Below are 23,556 nucleotides of genomic sequence, written 5' to 3'. Positions count from 1 at the left end.
CGGCCTCGTGGTCACGGGCTCTGCTCCTGGCGGGTTCTCTCTGCCTTTCTTCCTTCTGGGGTAGCTGTTGTGTGTCCCTTTGGATTTGGTTGCACTGTTCGTCTGTTTTTTTTCGGCGCTTTGCTGGTGCTCTAGCCTGGGTTCGGGTCCCGCTTTTGCTGTGCCCATGTCCCCCAGCGTTTGGTTTTTGGACGGTGTTTTCACCTGCTCCTTTGCCGGGCTCCCCTTGCGCTCTCTTCCTCGTGTGTGGGTCGCATCCTCGGCGGGTGCTCTTCGGACGTGTTCGCTTCGGCTGCCCCCTGGGCGCTCTGGGGTTGCCGGTTTGCCAGTGGCTGACACGCGTATTCGTTGTGCGTTCCATGTTTCCTCTGTGCTCGCTTCGGCGGCACATTTCCTGGTATTGGATTTTTACAGTGAGGATTTGCATGGTCCCTGCACTGGGTTGGCACGCTATTTCGTGTGGCGTTCCATGTTTGGAGTCTCCCGGTGGGTTGCTCTCTCTGCTTTTTTCGCTGGGTTCCTTGGTTTGGCTTAGGTCCAGGGTGCTTTGGCTCGGTGGTGTGTCTTGTGCCTTGAGTGGTGCCCGCCATTCTCGGGCCGGGGTTCGGTCCCTGCCATTGTTCTAAGTGTGTCTTTGTGTGGTGCATTTCTGGATTGCTTGTTTTTCGGCACCTGTAGGGTTGGGTTGTGGGGCCTTTTTGCTTCGTGCTTGCGGTGTTGCCTTCCGGGCTTTGGGCCTGTGGTCCTTTTGTCCTGTGGACTCCTGTACCCGCTGTTTTGATGTGGGGTCGGTCCCGGTTAGTTCCTTGTTGTCCGTCCTCTGGGTTTTTTCCGGGGGCTGTGGGCTGCGGCTTGTCTGTTATGGGCTTCCTGCTGTTGGGGTCTCTCCGTCCGTCTCTGGGCTGCGTCAGTGTTTTCTTGCTGACTGTTTCTGCTCCTGGAGGGCTCTCTTTGTCTTGTCGGGGTCCGCTGCTTTGCCGCTCCCCCCTGTCTCGGCGGGCGACTCTTGCGCCCTTTTCCTGTAGACTTCCTGCTGTCTCCTTGCTTCTCCTTGCCCCCTGGGGGTCGGGTGTTTGTTGTGTTCCTTCTCTTCCGGACTTTCAGTGCCCTTGGTGCTTTGGCCCTTTGGTGTCTCTGCTTCCTTTGTGTGGTGCCTGCCTGGTCGGTCCGGGGTTTTGGCGCCTGCCTCTTTGTTGCGGGGTCGCTTTGGCGGTTTCGCTGCTGCTTTCTCTCCGGGTCCTATTCGTGGGTTGTCCGGTTGGGGTTGTCTGCCTTGGTGGGGCCTTCCTCTGGTCGTGGTTTGGGTCTTGTGATCTGGCGGTGGTTTCTTGCCCCGGTCTGTCCTTGCGTTGTTCCTCCCCTTCCTGTTGGTCTCGGGGCCTCTGGCCTTTTCCTTGGTTCTTTTTCCCCCGACTCTTCTCGCTCTGTCTCCTGGGTGAGCTGGGTTCCTCCTGCCCGTGTGTTGGTGGTGCCTTCTTCTGGCCGTGCTTGGGTTCCCGGTCTGTGCTGGGTCGGTGGTTTCCTTGTGGTCATTTTTTCCCGTCTGGCTTCTATTTTGCCGTTCCTTGGCTTCTCTGGGGTTTTCCCCTGCCTTGCTGGGGCTTGTTGGTCCCTGTGGTGTGTTTGTCCCCTGCCTCGTGCTCCGGGGTGTGTGCGGGGCTCGCCCCTTTTGTTTCTTTGGCGCCTTGGTACTGTCCTTGCCTGGGTCGTTTTTAGCTGCGGCTTTTCTGGCCCTGGGTGCTCGTGTTCTCTTCGCCTCTCCTCCGGGGGTTTGTGGGTCGGGCCTCTCTTTGTGCCTGGTCCGGGAGTCTCCTGGGTCCGTCTGGCCCTGTCTGCTTCCTTTGGGTCTCCGTTTTTTTTGGCTCTTCGGCCTTCTCGTTTGGGCTCCTGGCTTTGCGCTTCCTGGGGTCCCTTTGCCTGCTGGCTGTTTTTGTTTCCGGCGGTGCTTTGGAATTCCCTGGCGGGGCGCTGCGCTTCTGGTGTGGGTGTGTCCTCATTTCTTTCCCCTGGTTTTGGGGTCCCGGGTCCTGTTGGCTCTGGTGGCTTCCTGGGTGTTTTGTCGTGGCTCGGGCTCGTCTTCACCCTGCCCTTCTGTCCTTCACGCCTTTGGTGTGTTGCTGCCGCGCTCCTGTGCCTGTCGGTTCTTCTTTGTCTCGCTGGGCTGGGCCTGGTTGTGGGCTGGCTGTCTGTTTGCCCGCCTGGGTGCTCTCTTGGGTGGCTCGCTCCCTTCTTGTGTTTCTTACTGGGCCGGTTGATTGGTCCCTGTGCGAGTTGTTCCCGTTCCTGGCCGTTTGGTTCTTTCTGCCTCTTCTTCTCCCTTCTGGCGGTGGGCGGGCCTTTGGGGTTTCAGTTTTTTCGCCTTTACCTGGTTGGTTCTCCTCCGGCTCCTTTCCTGGGTGCCTGCCTGGGTTCTCTCCTTGGAGTCGCGGTCCCTTCGGGGGGTCCTTTGTTTGACGGGGGTTGGTCCCCCTTCTGTCCTTTTTCGGCTCCCTTTTCCGTTCTTCCGGCTCTTGCCTGTCTGTTGGATGGCTCTGGTGCCGCTTCCCAGTTTTTCTGGTCGCCCTTGCGGTGTTGCTGTTTTGGGCGGCCTGGTTGTCTCTTTCCACTAGTGTTTTTTGTTATTGGGTCGCTGTGGTGGGGATGTCCTCTGTTCATTCGGTTCCTCTCTTGGGCCTTTTGCTCCCCTCTCACTTTGTGTGGCCTGTTGGGCTGCCCTGGTGTGTTGTTCGGGCCTGCTCGTTTCTGTTCTGACCCTGGTTGCTGTTGCTTTTTTTGGTTCCGTGTGGTCCGTTCCCGTGCCTTTCTCTGCCTTCCTTCGGTTGGGGCGGTTTTCCTGGCGGCTCTTGGTGTCTCTGGGGTCCGGTTTGTTTTTCGGCCTTCCCGGTGTCTTCGGTCCGGGTTGGTTCTCCTGCTCGTGGTTGCCTCTCACCTGGGTGGTCCTTCCACTCGTGCTGGTCTGTTGGGTTTGCCCTCTTTCGTGGTCATCCCCTTCTGGTCTGTTCCTTGTGTGTTCCATGAAGCCGCTTGGCTTTGGTATGTGCTCACTATGTAAGTCATGTGGCGAGGAAGACTAACGAGGAGGTAATGCCTCGGTTACTTACCGGTAATCTTCATTACTCCGAGTATAGTCTTCCTCGCCACATGAGTTCCCATCCCTCCCTCCCTGTCTGGCTATCGGCTTCATGTTTGTGCTTGGTGGTTTCAGGCTGATGGTTGGGCCGGCCCGCCTCTTATAGAGGTCAGGTGGTAATGGGTCGGCCATCTTGGGAGGGGATGGGAGGCATGGGAGGCTAACTTTTGCTTTGGAGGGTTCTGGTGTGGAGCTGAAGCTCACTATGTAAGTCATGTGGCGAGGAAGACTATACTCGAGTAATGAAGATTACCGGTAAGTAACCAGGGCATCACCAGGAGGCTCTTGATGACCCTGCCACTATCACCCTCACAACCCGCCGGCCCGCTCTGTGTGCTGAGTGACCCTATCCCTCCCCCCCCCACTCCCACACCTCCACTGTTATGTATGTTTCTGCTTCTGTTGGGAGAGGAAGTGCACAGGATACAGCAATTTGTTACAAGATCTATTGTCATGGGTAAACCCTGTTTATGAATATACATAATTTGTCATATACTGCCATGCTTCTCCCTTTGTAGCTGTCTTTAAAGTTTCAATAAAATGAAGGAAAAAAAGGTTGTTTTTCATTGTGCATTTTCAAAATCAAACAGGGCAGTCCGAAGGTCCCATTTAACGGATTCCTCAATCACAGCTAGTCCCCTTTCCTGGCAGAAACCCTTTAAATCCACAAAACTGTAACAAAACAAGTCCTCTAGGTCAAAGGTAGATTCCATTTTGGTAAGGCATTAACTACTGGTGCAAACAACAAGAGTGCCAAGCATAACAGCTGAAGCAAGAGTAAACAATAAAAATTACCAAAGCGAGAGAACAGGAGAAAAACAAAACATGTAATGGTCTAAGTGCAGAGTTATAGTGCAACAATGAGTTACTGCAGTATCACACAAATGCAAGTACTATCCACACCGCTGATCACCAATGTAAAGAATGGGGTTTAAGGTTGGCTACAGTATGCACCTAAACCAGGCAGAACCCACCACTTTAGTCAGGGCAAGCAAGGTACAGACCAAAGATAACCTGTGCTCACCTGGCCCAGAGCAGTCAGGATTATCATCAGAGCCACTGAGTAAATCATTTGTGCAACATGCTCACACGGCAACACAATGAACACACCACAAAAAGAGACTCCACACTGGATTATATAGAAATCAATAGTATATTGTACTTAAAACAAGACCAAAATGACATGAATTATAAATACTGTACATAATGTGCAAATACTGAAATAGTATTCATTATCCTGGATGGTGCAAGAATCAAAACGACATGCATCATACCCTCAGCTAGGTAAGAGGAAAAACAAATACATTACCAAATGTTACCATAAATGCATAACCACAATGGGAACTGCGAGTTATCCTATAAGATGCAGTGGTTCCCCACTGTGCAAAGAACAAGGAAGGACGTTCCTCCCCTATTAGTCACTTTACAGTAATGCAGGTCTAGAGAAAATTTCATATGGGTTATAAACCGTGACAATAGGGCACGGGGCACCTGGCCGCCCTCCAGGTGGAATACGGTAATTTAGTTTATGGTTCAGTGACAACAATTCCTGTGATAGCTGCTCAGACTTGCAGTGCCTTAATTAAGGCAAAACACAGAGCCACCCACAAGGGAGCAGAGGGCGGCTTTCCTTTGTCTACTGCCTAAAGGTATGGCCCAAACGGGGGCACACACTGCAGATTCTAGCAGGGAGACCTCGTGTGGCTCACTGGATAGCAAAGCACACTGGACCACATATCTACTAACCCACCAGATTCTAAAAGATGAGCTTAGTCTTTTAGATACATTCTGGCATTATAGCCAGTTAGGCTGGATAGTGCATGGCATTGAGAAAAGTTAACTTTCTAATCACATGGTAGGTTGGAATATAAAAGTTTGTCCTTGACACAAGCCATTTTGTACTGATTCTGGTCTCCAGATAAAGCAAAGGCAGGGCTCTCGGGATGGGAGTTCTGTGTTCTGTCTTCTTTCCACCCTTGGAGAGTAAAGGTACTACACGGAAATGCCCCAGCACTGACATGTAATCTTCATTACTGCGAGTCCTAGTTTTCCTCGCCACGGTAATTACTAATAAGCATTCTGCTCCTACAGAAACTCCAAGCAAAAGTTAACATACTAGTCACCCTATCCCTCCAATATGGCCCCCAGTGGCAACCACCAATCACATAAAAGGATACAAGATCCACACCATGACCTGTAAACCAAAGCTGTATACATGAAGCCACAACAAAGGGCTGGGAGGGAAGGGAAGCTATACTGTGGCAAGGAAGACTAGGACTCGGTGTAATGAAGATTACCGGTAAGTAACCGGGGCATTACGTCTTCGTCCGTCTTCCTCGCCCCAGTAATTACTGATGAGCAGATACCAAAGCAAAATCAGCTTCATGGATAGTAAACACAGCCCACACGTGGAGGGCAGTACAACAAAAAACGTCAGTGACAACAACGGAGAGAGACACCTCTCAAGAAACCACTGAGTACAGAACCAAAAGAGGCAAAGGCAACAGAAGCATCAACCTGAAGCCGGCAACGAGAAAAAAAGACATGAGGTGAAGCTCAAATGGCCAGCCCGCAAAATACCCAAGAAAACAACCTGAAAGGCGGTCCAAGAAACAGCAACAAAACGAGTAGAACGCCCCGAATCGGACGAGAGGGAACCACCTACTGAAACAGACACCAAAAGGAAAGCCGCCCAAATCCACCGATTGAGAGCAGAAGAGATGTCAACAGTCACCGACAGGGCAGCCAAATTGACTAACAATAGTCCACCACAGAAAAAGCAGCCATGCGAGGCAAATAATACACCAAGGCATGCTACACAACCAAAAATGTGCAAAGGATTCAACAGGAAGCATCACCACTGCCAACTGACTAAAAAAGACCACAAGCAGTCACAAAAGAAGGAAGAGCACGCAAGGGCACCCAAACCTTCATAACGTCAAAAACAGCAAGTCCCCCTACAGCAACTGGCCAAAGGGAACCTGTGCAATGCACTCAACACCACAGAAGGTCCCTCAGGGAGGAGACAACACAGGACAAGGGCGTATAAGTGCCAGAGATGCGAAAAGATGAGTCTTCAAAGGCCCCACAGACACAAAAGGGAGACTAAAAACAAAACGCCAAACGCAGTCCTCCCAAACATGGAGGTCAGAAAGGGCCAAGCCCAACCAATACGACCCCCTGGAAAATATCCAGGACCGGATCATGAGCCAAACCATAGCGCACGCAGACACTAAATAGCAAAGGAGACCCAATGCATAGTGAAGACAACAAAAGCAGAGGGGCGTCTGCACAGCAGGATAAGACCCACAACCCCAAATGAACAATCATTCAGGAACAGGGAAGACAGCACTAGAGCCATCCCAGAAGGAACACAGACCGGAACACCGGAAGAGGAACCAGAGGGCCCATGAAATGGATACAAAAGGAACGGCAGCGTCCAACCTGGACGCAATGCCGCCACCAACAACAGAGGAAACTACAGGGGGCAAAGCCAACCCGGAACCACCAGAGGCACCAATGCCCCATCACACCTTAACCCCAGCACAATCGCCGGAATCAGGGGAACCAGAGGAATCCATCTCCAAGCCCATGGAAAAGGCACAAAAGCGTAGAAACAACAGAACGTGCCAAGGACTGAAGAAGCAAACAAGTCCACCACCGGGCACTCAAACCACCACATCAATGGCTGGAATATCATCTGGAACAGATAAAAAGACCTCAAGGAGGGAAATATCCCACACAGACAGTCCGCCAAAACATTCCCCCGGTACGGGAGAGAAACTGCAGACAGTGAGGCCAACCACGACCCCGGCCTGGAACCATGGAGTCGACAGAGTAAACAGAGGGAACGAACAATGTAACCCTCCCTATAGAGAGAAGCAGAACACGACAACCTGAAAGTCTGTCCGGACACCAACACGGCAAACCTACAACATGGCTGGGAAACATCAAGCGACCCAACTGAACAGCCTTCAGCGCCATGCAATGGAGAACAAGAAAGCAGAGCCACCAACCACCAGTCCGCATCAAAGATTCATCCAGACTAGCCCCCCCAGGGTAACAGACAGGCACTCGCTGTGACCATCCAAGAGGGAACAAACAGAAAAGGATGACATCGGAACAGATGACTGACACCCAGTCACCAACACCGAACTACCCTCACTAGGGCAGGCACATGAACCCCCAAATCGAAATCCAGACCATAGGGGTTACTGAGAAAAACAATACAACTCACCATAGGAGACAAAGGGAGAGGAGCCAAAGGCACCACCAACAAGTAGGCGGACAGAATACCCGGACCCCCAACCAAAATCACACTGGAGGGCAAGTCCCCGACACCAGGGACGGAAAATAGATGTCAGAGGCAATGTCAGTGCATGATGCATGAACACCAAACCAACAGCGTCCCAAGTGAGCCCCAACGCACATCCGATCCAGAAAAGGAACCAGGAATCAAGAGAATCTGTGACCCACAAGGACTAGGCAACCCTCGTAAACATGGAGCATTGCCCCAGAGAAAAAAGAAGCAGACTCAACCAAACACCATGTAAGGAAGAGCACAAACCCCCTCTCATGGAAAAGCCCAACCAGAGGTGCCAGAACTGCAGCAAAGACACAAGGGGAGGAACACAGGCCAAAGGGCAAATCAGTTTCAGTTTTTTAACGTCTTTATTTCGAGTTTTCTTCATAAAAGACATACAGAAATACATACATAATGATACTAACCATATAACAAAATCATGAAACAAAATCATGAAAATTATTAAACAGACAAAGAGAGATTTGTTTAAAAAACTCAATTAAATATGCATAGAAAGACATCTATAAAAGCATTTTTAAAACATTTGAGTATAAAAAAAAAAAAAGACAAATCCTCAGTACTGCCCAAGATGTAGTAAGCTAACAAACTGTTAAGATTTTTCAAGTCGAAGTGGTACGAACAAACCTAGTTCTAATTAACCAGGCCCACCCAAGGAATTTAGCCAGTCCTATGGATAACCATTCTGATGTGTTAGATCTCATGATGAATAATGCTTCTCTGCTCACCCGGGTGTTTAATCTTTTACATATTGGCTTCAGCCACTTATAGCGTGGCTCGTGGTAAGCAGTACATACAAATGGAAAATGACCTATTGTTTCTTTGCTTTCAGTACAACAAGGACAAGAAGTGGACTCCAACTTCTACCAACCACTAGTAAAGGCCCTTAGTGGCAGTGTACCTATACGAAACTGGTGGTATAGTTTCCTGTCTAAGCTTTTAAGAATTACATCCCAATAGGTCTCTGTGTGTGGTACTACTTTGTGGAGCAAAAACAGGCCTGTCAGGTTAGGTTTCTCCGAAAGAGCAACGTGGTCGTCTTTAACCATAGACCAGAAAAGAAGTTTAAAATCTTTCTTTGAGGGAAAGATATAAGAGCCCGGCTTTGACCAAAGCAAAGGAAGGCCCATTCCAATGAGAGTTTTCCTAATTAGCTTAAACCATGGTATTTCAACTGCCCCCTGTTGCACTCTTACGTCCTGTAACTCCTGGGCAAACATGGCAAGTTCCGGGGTAGACCATATGCGTCTCCATAACGCCACCATCCTATAATGGGCTTGATGTTTAATAGAGTAAAAGCCCATGTCCATCATGAGTGGTAGTGCTGGCGTAGAGAGAGGAAGACTGACTAAGTTTCGGAAGAATTTGTTCTGGATCCTATCCAGGACAGCCAAGTCCACACACCCCCATATGTCAGCCCTGTAAAGTATGGCTGAGCTAATTTTGGCGCTATAAATTTTAAGCGCGGGCAGGACTCTTTTGGTCAAGGAACACCGTTGCTCCTTCACTAAACAACCGGACAAGCGAGCAAATTTCAAACTGAGCGCCGCTATTTGCTCTTTCCAGCGTAACCTATAGTCCATTGTAACACCAAGGTATGTCATAACTTCAACCTGTTCTAGACTAGACTCATTCATCGTTACATGGCCCCTCAGTGGTTTATTTTTTGTCAGGACCATGAACTTTGTTTTAGAGATGTTAATTTCAAGGTCGTTTTCATTACAGAAGTCCACAAATTTATTAATAGCCACCTGAAGGCCCTTCTGAGTTTTAGCCAGTATTAGGGTGTCATCAGCGAAGATTAAAAGGGGAAATTTAGTCCCACCCAATGTTGGTGCATCAGTAGGGGTAGCTGAGAGTAACTTAACCACCTGGTTGATAAAAAGTATGAATAGGGTGGGGGCCAGAACACAGCCCTGCCTCACTCCACGGGTCACGGGGAAGGAGTCGGTAACCTGACCCTGGCGACCCCATCTGACTCTAGCGTGGTTTCCCTCATGCATCCTGATAGTAAGTTCTAGGAGTGCAGTTGGAACACCCATCCTTCTCAGAGCTGCCCACATCTTTCCTCTGGGGACCAAATCAAACGCAGATTTGAGATCCACAAATGCTGCGAATGAAGTGCCTCCTCTCAAAAACACAGTTTTCCAGTAGATCATGACAAATCTAAGTATCTGGTCAACTGTGCTAATATTTGCCCTAAAGCCAGCCTGCAATGGAGACAGGATGTCGACTTCTGTCATCCATGACTGGATTTTTCCTAGCAGCATTCTGGCAATTACCTTTTGAAGGGCATCGATGAGGCTGATGGGTCGATAGTTTCCCGCCTCAGTTCTATCCCCTTTTTTGTACACGGGCAGAATCTCAGCCCCTTTCCACGAATTTGGTATCCTAGCCCCTCTGGCTATAGCATTCGCTAAGGTGGTTATATAAGGGACCCAGTGTGCTTGGGCAAACTTGAAAAGGTCTGCAGGGACACAGTCCATACCTGGGGCTTTACCATTCTGTACTTGTTTTAAGGCTATAATGGCTTCCGTTTCAGTAAAAACAATCTGGTCGAGTGAGGGCACCACAGACAGTACACTGGTATCTTCCCTAGTGGTAAGGGAGATCCGTTCCGTGTTGCTAAACTGTGTCGCGTAATGCTCGACCCATTGTTCTGCAGGGACATGGTTAACAGGAACTTGCTGGTCCCCAGACCCTCCCCATTTAACAACCTCCCAGAATTTTTGTTGGTTAGTGGAGGTACTTGCAAGATATAAATCCAACCAGCGCTGTTCATCCCAGTTAGTTTTTGCTTCTTTAAGCACCTTCTTGTAGTTTACCCTTTCTAGTTTTATTACGGTGGCTGACTTGGATTTAATAGCAGCTATCAGGGAGCTATGGGCAAGGCGGCATGTTTTATTATACTATTTTGCCCCGGTTTGAGCTGGGCCATATTTTCTTCCTTTTATAGGTTCAATAAAGAAAGTTTAAATTTTGTTAAAAAGGGACTCGTGGATCGTCCCAATTTGATCCAATGATGTGCCTTCGTTTAATATGGGTACCATCAGATTTGTAGCTGCTAAAACCTCGACTGTAACCTTATCAATAATGGTGGGATTTTCTAAGAACCTAGTCCAGCGTACCCTTCTACAGTCGTTCGCAAGAACAGCCTCGGCAGTGACAAAATTGGTTACAGTGTCCATAAGAAAACCCCCATTCATTAATAGTTTTATTACCAGAGGATTGTGGTCACTTTCTGGTCTTGTGACTATTTCCAAATCCTCCAGTAAATTCCAAAACTCTAACCTTATTAGGAAATAATCAATACGGCTAGAATGGAGGGAGTTATCAAATGTAACCTTTCCCATCAAATCTGATTTAGTCCTTCCATTCGCTGCTCGTAGATCCCATTCAAGACAAAGACCCAACCACTGCATAGCAGACTCAGTAACTTTTTTAACAGGAGGGATAGATAAATGGGGAATGTTCCAAATTTGATCGACTTCCCCATATCCCCCATTATCCAAATTGGGAAACGGTTCAAATGAACAATTAAAATCCCCTGCCAACATAACACATTTTTCTCTGCCAATATTATTCAGTAGGGTATCTAAATCATCTACCGCTCTCATTGGCTTCCCACCAGGTCCCCCCCTTGCATAAATGTTAATCAGAAAAATGTCATGGTTATTTTTACTAGTTAGTTTCAAGGCTAATATGTCATTACTTGGAGTCGGAAGGTCTGTGATTTTAAATGCTAAGGATTGTCTAATCCAAATAACCAGGCCACCAGATGGGCGACCTTTCAAGCCTTTGCAGGCTGGTTTGTAATAATTGAGGTAGCCAACCCGGTAAATGGCGTCAGTTGACCAACTTTCCTGTAATATGATTACATCGTGAGAATCCACATAAGAACCCCAATCATCCTCTGACATTTTCCCCTTTAGCCCCGCTATATTCCATGACAAGACCGTGAGGGTATATGTAGATTTCTTTTGTAGATTAACAGCTGGGTCCACAGTCTCCCCAGAGATCAGGGGTCTAGGGGTGTGGTTTGAGGGTTTATCCCTTCCCTTCCCCCCCTGGATGATTTCACTAGTCCCTGAATCAGTCTCTTCCGTAATAGATGTAAAATTATTGGGAGAGCGATTCACTACAGCTCCAATCATCCCAGATACCGGAGGTTCATTATCAAGTCAGTCCACACCTTCCAGACCGGATAGGGGGGCAAACCGGTTCGAAAGGTGGGGTTGAAACAATGGGTAGATTGGTGTATCAAAATGAAATCCTCCTCTAGGTCTATCCCTTCTGGAATGATAGAACGGTGTTTGGGCTCTATTTGCAGTAAGAGCGGGATAAAAATAGTGCAACGATAGAGTCTGCACATCCCCAACTCTTCCATATCTTGGTTCCCTACTTATGAATTCAACCACCCATGGCTCTCTAAAACTGATTACCACACAATCCCCCTCTAAATCTTTTTTGCTATAGCCTACCCAATCCACCCTCCTAACGTTTAGGATTTCGGGATTCGAGTTTGGAGGGAGTGGGCGATTCTTATTCAGCCAGAACATTACCTTGTTGAGAAGATCCTTATGTGTTTCTCTCTTGCCTTCTCCAAGAGGAGCCACGCCAGTTAAGATGATAGTATAGGGTAGTGACTCTGGGGGGAGGTTCACACATTGTTTCCTTGGGATAGGTTTGATCCTAGGCCGAATGCTTTGGTCATGACGGCTGGTGGGGGTAGGGTTTTTCTCAACCTGGGGATGCATTATGGCCTTTTGCTGGGGCATGCTCTCAGTATTGGGTGCTTTCTTTGTAACAGGTACAGGTTTTTGTTGCGGCACTTTTGCAATAGAAGGATCCCGTTTAAGACTGTTACCCCCAGCTGTATTATTCATGGCAATATTCTTCGGAATGGTCGGGGTTGGGGGGCTATACCATTTGAGGCTACGGTGGCAAGAATTCTATTAGATGTTGCTATATTATCTTTTACCAGCATATCTAAAGAGTCCATTTTTGTATTTAGAAGTCTGGTCCTTTCGAATAGCGGTAAGAGTAGTGATTTAATTAGCAACTCTATCTTAGCCAAGAGTATACCTTCTGTTATGTTAACTGTGGTGTTATGTTCCTCAGGCTGAACAACCGCCTGGGTAGCTGTGTATGGGATATAGAGGTAATTCCCGAGCCCTCAGTATGTTCCCCTAAATCGGGCGAGTCTATCCTTTTACGTTTCCCAGGATTATGAGTGGGTAGATGTTGCGAATAGGTAGAGGAATTCGCTCGCTCAGTACTTATAGTAAGATTTGGGGAATCTGAGAGTCCTGATTTCTCACCAGACTGATCAAGGTAAATAGTCCCACCATTCAACAAATTATCATGGGCCGTATCATAAGCACTTTCTTTACCAATCCCCTCTGAGTCCAATATTTGACTCTCAAGAGCTGTTACTATCGCTGAGTCTACAGTAACATCAGGAACATCTTTATTCGACAAGGAGAGTGGGACGGGAGAGACAGCCTCGTTAATTTTACCAAGGGAAGATCGCTTGCCTGTAATTAAATCAAGCGAAAGGCGTTTTTCGGCAAGAGCGATCTCCTTCTCCAATATAGTGGTTGTGCGTTTAAAAAATTGATCAATCGTTCCAGTAAATTTGCCATTGGAGGTGGAGACCTGGACTTGCCTTTCTTTACCTGATCGTAAAGTCATTTTTTAGGTATACACCAACAAAATTAACGCTAAACACAATGTGCGAACGACAAAGTACAGACAATCCAAATATGTACTTCCTACAGTAAAGGCACTACCGTAACTTTGGTCTGACACAAAAGTTAATAAGCAAACAGAGGACACATCAATTAATAGATACCGTGAAGTACAATAAATAAAGGAAGTAAATGTTAGGGGGGTGGCCCGGCCCGACCTTAGCCGACCCCGGACGGCCACAGACGGTCCCGCCCTTGTCCCGGGCTTCTCCCGGCGCGCTCCCGCTCGCTCCCGCTGGGCGGGGATAGTGGACAGTTTTAAACTCCTTTGGTACTTCCTAGTTGGTTGGTGGACAGGGGGGTGTGGCCAGCGGGGAGAGCAGCCCAGGTGTGTCAAATGGGCGCGCAGGGGCTCCTGGTCACTGGAGTCCCTGCCTGCGTGCTCGCAGCCCCGCCGGCTCTCTCACCTGCCCGCGCCTCCTGTTCTGTACTCCCAAAGTGTCAGCAGCCTCAGCAGCACGCAGCGCTGCGGGACCCGCGAAGCGGGTCCGGCGAGGTTGGTAATGTTCAGCGGCTGCTGCGGTCTTTAATCCTCAAGGGGGGCCGATTTTCGCTCCTATGGACGGCTTGTCTGGCACACCAGCAGTAGATAAGGAATCCGTGGGTCTGAGCGAGCAAACGGCTTTTCTGGCTAACAGGCGGGGGCGTGGCCTGCGGGGAGAGCAGCCCAGGTGTGTCAAATGGGCGCGCAGGGGCTCCTGTCACTGGAGTCCCTGCCTGTGTGCTCGCAGCCCCGCCGGCTCTCTCACCTGCCCGCGCATCCTGTTCTGTACTCCCAAAGTGTCAGCAGCCTCAGCAGCACGCAGCGCTGCGGGACCCGCGAAGCGGGTCCGGCGAGGTTGGTAATGTTCAGCGGCTGCTGCGGTCTTTAATCCTCAAGGGGGGGCCGATTTTCGCTCCTATGGACGGCTTGTCTGGCACACCAGCAGTAGATAAGGAATCCGTGGGTCTGAGCGAGCAAACGGCTTTTCTGGCTAACAGGCGGGGGGCGTGGCCAGCGGGGAGAGCAGCCCAGGTGTGTCAAATGGGCGCGCAGGGGCTCCTGGTCACTGGAGTCCCTGCCTGCGTGCTCGCAGCCCCGCCGGCTCTCTCACCTGCCCGCGCCTCCTGTTCTGTACTCCCAAAGTGTCAGCAGCCTCAGCAGCACGCAGCGCTGCGGGACCCGCAAAGCGGGTCCGGCGAGGTTGGTAATGTTCAGCGGCTGCTGCGGTCTTTAATCCTCAAGGGGGGCCGATTTTCGCGCCTATGGACGGCTTGTCTGGCACACCAGCAGTAGATAAGGAAGGGCAAATCAATATGAGAGGCCAAAAGGACAGGGACATGAAGAGAAGCATCCAGCAAACCAAAGGAATCCAGAAACCCAATGACTGAGCAGAGGCAGGAACACCTGCAAGGACACCAACAGGAATTTGACGGGATCAAAACATCAATCCAACCAAGGCAGATCCACCACCGGACACAGGCCCTGTGAGATATCCCACCAGTAAGAGAACAAATAATACATCCAGCCCCCACCAACCTACAGGCATCGGAACAAAAGCGCCATATTCCACAAGGCAGCGTAAGACCCCAACAGTGCCAACAAACAAAGAGTGACCCGGGGGCAAGGGGTGACCGGAAACTGTCTGGGGAAGACAGTAGGAAAGCAAGGGAAAAAACCTGTCAACACCAACAGGAGAGCCCAGTGGACCGACACAGTCCGCATCCAGCCGACCACAAGAGAAACAGCCGACCACCCACAGGACCCACACCTGGAGCAACCCGAGGCAGCAGAAGAGGAGGAAGAGGTGGCAGGGAACGGGGACCAGTCAGAGGAAGAAGTACCCCGGACACGCCCACGACCACGAAAAGGTTGGAGGAGCCCGCCCACGACGAGCAGGAGCAAGTGCAGAATTTCTCATCAGAACCACCAAGTGAGCACCAAAAGGCGAACACCAGAAAGAGAAATGCACAGAATCAAAACTCTCACCGCAGCAACGGCCCCCAAGACCGGAACCACAAGAGGCGTAAGCCCACAGCACCTGGTACCACCAAGCGGCCGCCCGACCAGGCACTAACCCGGCGCTACCGGTAACTTCCGAGAGCAATCAAGATCAGGTGTGGAACAGGTCAGAATGGGCATAGCCTGAAGGAGTCAAAGGAAACGAAAGAAAGAAACTGCCCCCATCATCTCATCAGGGCGAGAGTGGGAAAACGACCACGCCCAGTGAACAGAAGTAGGAAAATCAACGGCAAAGTCCTGCAAGGGATAAGGGTTACTCAGAAACCGGGGGAAAATATTAATAACAACATCATTCCATTCAGCCTCCAACACCCTTAAAACAGATGAGTAGAGATGCAATGACACTGGTTCTGTACATTGAAATTGCATAAAGAAAGAGAGACCACCACATCCACTATGGACTCTGGAAACAACAGTGTGGAAAGCATATGCAGATGAATATCTCCAAAACCTGACCCCCCCCACAAAACGACCCATAAGAACCACATCCTCGCCCTTACAAGTCAAGGGAGAAACCAGGGTCACATCCGAATGCAGTAGAGGGAGGAACCCAGGCCACATCATTCAAAACGGCAGTGACCGCAGAATGAAACAGTAGCCAGAGCAAGGCAACCAAAGGGGCTGCGTCCAAAGACCTAGAAGACCCTTGAGCGGCAGCAGAATCCAACGCAGCACCTGCCACCATTAAAGCATACACAAAAATGACCTGCATAACACCCACGGTAAGCTAGAGCGCTGAAAAAGCGCTTTATACCCAAGGAAACCGGGAAAAACAAACAAATAAATAAATAAATAAATGCCGCAGGCCGGCCAACAGCACGCCCATAGCAATGACGCCACATCTATTAAAGAAGTTACAGACAGACGGGTATTTAATGACTCAAACAAGAGAACTCTGCAAAAATGTGTAACAAGACTACACATTCATCGGATCCTGAAATGAGTACGTAATAAGAGTACATTTCCATAAACCAAGCTGCCTGAACAGGGACTCGAACCCTGGGACCTCAGTGTAAAAGTCAGATGCTGTATCGACTGAGCAAACCAGGCTCTACCATGAACCCCCTCAATTGCATCGCAACCATTGTGCCCATCTGTATGGCACAAAGCCACTCCCCCTCCCAGTCAACAAACGCGACCCCAGAGTGAAGCTGCTGGAGACGCGGAAGCTGACAACCACCAGCGAGGAGGGAGAACGCGAGCGACCCAGCCCCACTGGGAGGCAGGAATCAAGTAAAACATGCCGAGTCCGCTAAAGCAGGACTCGGCAATACATCGGTCACACCAGGAGGCAGCAAAAATAACACACGCCGAGTCCGCTAAGCAGGACTTGGTAGCACAAACAAGTGAGACACCACGAAGGAGGAGGAAGCCCGTGTGCGTAGCCCCAGCACCCCTGGGATTCAGGAAAACAAGGAAGATACGCCAAGTCTGGTAATCAGGACTCGGCGGCAAAATCAAACATAGACACTCACGTAAACTCCCAACGTCTGCAAGAGCAGGACAGAGGAGAACGCCCAAAAGTGCCAAACAAGAAGGGGGGGGGACAATAACACACGCAGTTAGGAATACCAACCCCCCCTTCTGGAACGGGGCCCATGAGTCTGCAAAGTAAGACCCAGCGGGACAAATTCAGAGAGGCACAGCAACACCTAAAATCCGCTAGAGCAGGACAAAGGAAAATGCACAAAAGTGCCCAATAAGGGGGGGGGACACTGTGAAACACACAAGTAGATAACAATAACCCCCTTCATGTAGCGGGGCACAAGGGTCCGCTAAAGCAGGACTGCCGCCCCCAACTTACCTGAACAAACAGGGACATGAACAGCACCCGGAGTAGTGCAGAAACAAAAAAAACAGGTCGTGGTGTGGATCTTGTATCCTTTTATGTGATTGATGGTTACCACTGGGGGCCATATTGGAGGGATAGGGAGGCTAATATGTTAACTTTTGCTTGGAGTTTCTGTAGGAGCAGAATGTTCATTAGTAATTACTGTGGCGAGGAAGACGGATGAGGAGGTAATGAGCCTGTGGTCGTCACTGTTTGACAGCACTTCCTTTGGATAATAAAGTTCACCTACCATGACTGTATGCGGAAGGTCTTCAAAGGGTAGCACCATAAACAACAGAATTACTACAAAAGAAAATAACTACTGATTTATAGGTCCTGTCTAACTTCTGTACTTTGCACTCTATACAATATATATTCCTTTAGCCAAACAGAAGCAGGTAAAATGTTTTGAGGGGCTACAATTTGAAGATGTCAACACAGTGATGTGCTCAGGGAGGAAACATGTCCAGGGATGATTGACAGGAGCGGCTCCTACGCAATGGCGGGGGAGCGTCGCCCCACGGGCAGGGCCGGGTCCAGCAGCTAAAAAATAAAACGATATTTGATTATTTTTAAGCAGCGGTCTCAGTTAGCGTGTGCAGGGACTGCCGGTGGCGGGGCATGGGAGGGGGTAGTAGGAGTGCTATGTGCACTCTCTAAGTGCACATGTGTGCTTGGCTGGCCGTCTTAGGTTGACTAAAACACACATGTGCACATAGGTTTTCTCCAGTACGGCTGCATTGAGTAGCCGTGCTGGAGAACCCCCATAGGCTCCCTGTCCTGTACAGAGCGTCTTTCTAGCCTGCTCAGGCCAAACCTTTCACAGCTCTGCACCATGGGGATTGCACAGGGAGTCTTATGCAGCCACAGTGCCTGCTGGGACACGGAAGAAGCACCCGGCGCGGCGCAAGATGCAGCCACCAACTTAAGGTATGTTTTTTTTATGTTAATTCTCTCCCCCCAAGCCCCTCTCCGCACCCCACTCCCTTTTGTATGTTGCGGCTGCCACTGTGACTGGAGGTACTTCTGCTACTCCCGGCGTATGGCAGAAACAATTTCCAAAGTACCAGATAGGTACATAGATTACTCAATCTTTGGAGCAACAGTCATAGAAAGTAAATGCCCTTAGCCTCTACGCACCCCCAAATCCTTAAAATCATACTTACCTCCCTTTACCTCTAACCAGCAATAAACCCTATATTCAGCCTTACCTCCCTATGCTACTGCCCAACCCAAAACCCAAAATGAAACGTAGCTCCCTTTACTCCTACACACCACAAAACCCTATAATTACCCTCATATATGTAATGTAAAAATGTTCTTACCTGTACCGTGGTAAAGGCACAAATACTTACCAGCGTGGTTAAGGCACAGGTGTAAAAGGCTATATGGTAAATACTTTGTGGTGAATGCTGTTTCCTTTCACAAACCAGGGATCTGTTTTTGACACCTAAAAAGAGGTGGTGACCGATTCAAACAAGCATTGGCATAGCCACTAGGTCTCACCTTTGGGACCTTATACATGTTTAGCCATGCAACACTTTATGTTGTTGCACCACGGATATTGTGCTGGATAGCTAAACACTCATAAGGTCCCAAAGGGAATACCTATTGGCTATGCCATTGCTTGTTTAAAGGGGGCCTAAAAACGGGTTTCTATCGGCCTCTCTTTTGTGCCCTGGCACAGGCGGTCATTTTTTTTCCGGACTGCAGTGACAGCAGGCACATCGATGTGCGCTGCTCACACTGCTCACTTCTCACTAGTGTAGAAGTTACGCCAGGTAAGCATTGTAGGGGAAGGGAAATCCTTTAAAGAGAGTCATTTTCTTCTCTGGATTTCCCTTCTCTATTTGAAACTTAGGAACAGCAACATTGTTGTGGTGTCACCAGGGCTTTAAGTGAAAGCTTTTTCAATATCGTATATAACAACGTGCCATAGTTGCTGCTTATTTATCTTATGCAACTAACAACCATTGACAAAGCCAATAGCCCTGACTTGTTGTAGGTATGATTTTACTTGTTGCATCATATCTGGATGCAATGACAGAAACAGCAAAATACAAGTCAGGTGGCACACTATGCTAACCACAGTTTTTTTTGCTAACCAGTTTTAAGCCACACCCTTAATTATATTGGCCACGCCCTTTTGTGAGACCCCCCCTCCCCCAGTTTTTTCATCCCACTTAAAGCCCTGCACTTAACTATGGAAGAGGGCTGAGGCAGTTTGTGGCTCAGTTATAACTGCTGGCTGCAGCACTGGTGTATCAGACATGTTACTTTCTGCTTTCCATGACTAAGTGCATTCAGCAGCACTTTATTGAGGAAGTGTGGCTTTACAGTGCCTATAAATGTTAATGCCAACAGGTGCACATTATAACATGTCACAATGTTCATATCCACCAGATTCTAATCCAGGGTCAACGGTCTCCCGAGCCTGGTATTTAACAGCCCACCTCCTCCTCAGCCACAAACGCGCCACAACCCCTCGCCTCCTCCTCGTGGCAGCCCTTGATTTGAATCCAGTGAAGTTTCAAGTAACTGCAAGATAAATGACAACAGACAGCAGCTGAAAGACGACACCGGGTTGAGTCCCAAAATACCCGAAAACTAGCCTGGCAACAGCTCTGTCTTCTCGGCGGCGGGCCAAGATGGGCCTTCCTCGGGGAGAGGTGGGCCAGCAGCTGACCCCTGTAAAACCAAGGCTTGACGCACTGAGGGCACGGGCTGGGGGCTGGGGGTCAGGAACCCTCTCCCTTGCCGCACCCCGCCATGGGTGACCATCACTGAGAGACTTGACCTCTGTCGGTCCGAAATTACCTGGTCAGCGACCTGTGTGGCCCGGGGTCGGGAAATACTGCTGACCATAGGGGGCTTCTATTGGAATGGGTGAAGTATTAGGGGAATTACGGCATGGGCGTGGCAAGGAAAGGGTTGACGACATGACGTGGGCTGCTCAAGCCAGGAATGCGTCCACACGGCTTGAAGAACACCCCTCCTTCGAGTAGGCAAAACCAAACATTGTAACAGTAGTGGTCGCTGTGTCATGGGCAACACATACCTAGTCTTGACCTTTTAGATTAAAGAACTCTGCATGCTGGGGTTATAAAGTCTATGCTACCTACAACCAAAGAAAACAAACGGGCGCGCCTCGCGCTAAGGGTAAAACAAAAAAAAAGACGAGGAGAGGAGGAGGCAGCAGGGGGACCGGAGAGAGGAGGGGGCCTGCGCCTGTGTACCTCGCAGGTGCGAGCAGGAACCATCTGTTAATTACAAACAGATGGTTTTGAAAGATCGCTCCCGCAAGGGAATCGCCAAACGTGCACGCGTTGCCATTGAAAGCAATGCAATGCGTGCACATTTTGGGGTGAAAAAGCAAACCGATTACTAACGGTCTTTCCTAGCAGCGCATGCGCGCTTTATAGGCAAGACCTAAAAACGGACCTTGGTGAATTGCATTGGCAGTCTGAGGAGGTGGGACAGGGGACCTCTCCCTGCTTTCTACAATGTTTGGCCAAGTAGGAAACATTTTATTTCTAAAGTTATCCACATTCTGTAAGGATCAATAGCTTCATTAAAGGAAAAAAAATCATGCTTAGAAATCGGGGGCAGGGTTAGTGGTCTGCTGTTGCTTATGCAGGACAACGTCGCTGTGCTTGTAGCTGATCACAGGGGGTTGCCGCTCTAGACAAAAATGGATTAATATTTTTCAGACATGTTGTTTTGCAAACCCCTCTGGCTAAAGGAATTGTGGTGTGACGAAGTGACCCTGTTAATAATGGATGCATTGAGTCTAGCCATTCTGTGCGGCTACCTTCTGTACACATGCATACCCTTTGTTGCATCTGTCTGCCCATGCATGTGACTGGATATTTCTGCAAGTACATAGCTTACGTGTTTCCAAGGGCCAGATGTAGAACAATTAGGAACTGCAATTTGCGATTTTTACTGAAACACAGTTTATAAATCTCAATTCCTAAGGTACTATAGACTTATTTTTTAAATAGCGATTACTAGTGGGTCGTAAATCAAGCTACATCTTGAAAATTAATGGGACAGGTAGAAATTTGTGACTCACTAGGAATCACAGAAATCTCTGTAATAGTGGCCTGCTGGGGTCAGCAGACTGCCTTGTCTGTGTTTTTTATTTAATACAGCAGACTTTTGTTTTTTGTTTCCGTAAAGGAAATTGGGAGGCATTTAAAAACACACAAAAATTAAACTTGAATTTTAGGGTTGCACATGCGATAGCTCATGAACCTCACTTGCGAGACACTATTGTTAAAAAAGAAGGGCTAGGAGCCCACCCATTGCTTACCATTGGTTGGCATCCATGGCACTCTTCTTTACAGCCTAGCAATTAGTCAATTCAGGCCAAGCATAATTTCCTTTCCTTTCTGGGGTGCCGGGACAACACACTGATCAATTCAACCTAATCAGTGCCTGTAAGCTGCGCCCGACATGATTGAGGTATTATTTTGTTCTTTTTAACTTTTAGTAAACTGCAAACAGAAGGCGTGTGACTGACGAAAACTTGGCCAGCAGGACAAAAAAAATTGCAGTTTTATTTTCTATAATTAACTTTCTTTTATTTTTCAAAGTCTTTTTTCTAACTTTGCACTCATGTTTTGTATTGTTTTCGCTCGTTGGCGCTGGTCACAAAAGATGATGATTATCTTGTTCAAAATATTGCAAAGCAACATTGTTACTTTCTTAAGTCAAATTTCTGAAATTATGCTTCAATACTTAATTGAGCAGTACACCCCAATCCACCCCACTCCAATCCACAGCACACCAATCTACCCCAATCCACTTCGCACTACTCCACTATAACCCACACGAATCCACCCCAATCCAAGGCATCCCACTCCAATCCACCCTATTCAATCCATACCACCCCACCTCAATCCACCCGAGACCAATCGAATCCACCTCAATCCAATACATTTCAAACCACTCATCCCATTCCACCCCACCCCAAACCGCCCCTCTAATCCTTCCAATCCAATCCACTCCAATCCGCCCAGCATCAATCCACCCCAATCCAATCTACTATGCTGCAATCTGCCCCAATCCAAGCACCTCACCCCACACCAATCCGCCTCACTCCAATCAAATGCACCACAATTCTAATCCACCCTACTCCAATCAAATCAACACCACACCAATCCAATCAACTGCACAGCAATCCATTCCTCCCCACACCAATCCAAACTACTCCAAACCAAACCAATCCACCACATTCCAGTCCAATCCAACCCATCCCACTCCAATCCAATACACCCCAACCCCAATCCAATCTACCCTATTCCAAACAACCCCGGAGGGCTTCTAACTTTAGTTAAGAATGGTCGTTTTAATTCACTAACTCCTTTGGTAATCGATTGCCCCGAGCTAATGGGGATTATAGATACCTTCCCCTTGGGGCTTTCTCTGATCCTTATTAACATTTATGTTAGAACAATAAAGTCAAAGGCCAAATCCCCTACCATATCTGTTTTAGATGTTATGCTGGATACTGTACACGCCGATTTAAAAATAATACTGGCTGGAGATATCAATACCTCTTTAACACCTTAACCACCGCCGTTATTTCGCCGCAATGCGGCGGTTCCACCGAGTGGGCGGGGCCGCGTCGGCCGTTGGCTGTTCGCAGCACCAGCGAGGTAGTGCTTGCGACGGCCAACGGCCGACGGGAGCCCGGAAAGGGTTAAAAGAAATTACTGTAGAGGAGGATGAGCATTTCCACACTGATAGTACCACCAAGGAAAAGGTTTTCCTGTAGTGTCCTACAAGTAGGCTCCCTAACAACTAACAGAGGGCTCAGAGCTTGTAATGGACGTACCACCTCTGATCCTAATAGGGCACCAACTTTTAAAAGTGGAACAAGTTCCAGTATTATTGATTATGTACTTATTGATGTGAGATTGTGGCCGTTGTTGGATGATGTGGAAGTTAATGTAAGATCCAATAGCGATGATAACTCTCTCTAAGTGATTTTTCTTTGTGAGTCCTTGAAACAAGGGAATAACTCTTCGTTCACAGTTGTCCCTGCCCCAATTGTAACTAACAATCGCTGCTCTGTTAAATGGCCCAAAATCCTGGCAAATCAAGAATTATACTCAGAGTTAGTTATACAGGTAGTTTGTCGCTTTCTTAGGTCAATATGAGGGGATAAGAGCAGCTGATATTCCCATTTTAACTGTGCACAAGCAGCTGTTTAGAGAGATGCAAAATAATTTTTAGAAAGAAGTGACAGTCACAAACATCCAACGCTCCAAAGAGAATGCATGGTTTGACGCAACATGTAAAAAAGCAAAGAGTTGACTGAGGATGACTATTAAAGAAGGGGACAGATCTCAAATCAGCACGGCTAGAAGTACATATAAAGCTCATATGGGTATGGGAAGATAAACACTGGCAGGATCTACTTGTTGCTAGTAAAATTAAGGACAATAGAACCTATTGGAAATGAGTACGGCTAAATAAGCTTGAAGGTGTGAAGTCCTCCTGCTACAATATATC

The 23,556-nt window shown here is 48.5% G+C and overlaps 1 non-coding gene across 1 annotated transcript; it reads left to right on the top strand.

Annotated features, from left to right (window-relative positions):
- The first annotated feature begins 370 nt into the window (after positions 1–370).
- LOC144771220 (U6 spliceosomal RNA) lies at positions 371–477 on the top strand. The gene has a single exon (XR_013599174.1). It is a non-coding gene; the product is annotated as a U6 spliceosomal RNA (small nuclear RNA).
- Positions 478–23,556: the final 23,079 nt, after the last annotated feature.

Source organism: Lissotriton helveticus, chromosome 7, assembly GCF_964261635.1.
Source record: "Lissotriton helveticus chromosome 7, aLisHel1.1, whole genome shotgun sequence".
Taxonomy (NCBI): Eukaryota; Metazoa; Chordata; class Amphibia; order Caudata; family Salamandridae; genus Lissotriton; species Lissotriton helveticus.
Note: the sequence above shows the minus strand (reverse complement) of the source record. Positions and strands in the feature narration are given on the sequence as shown.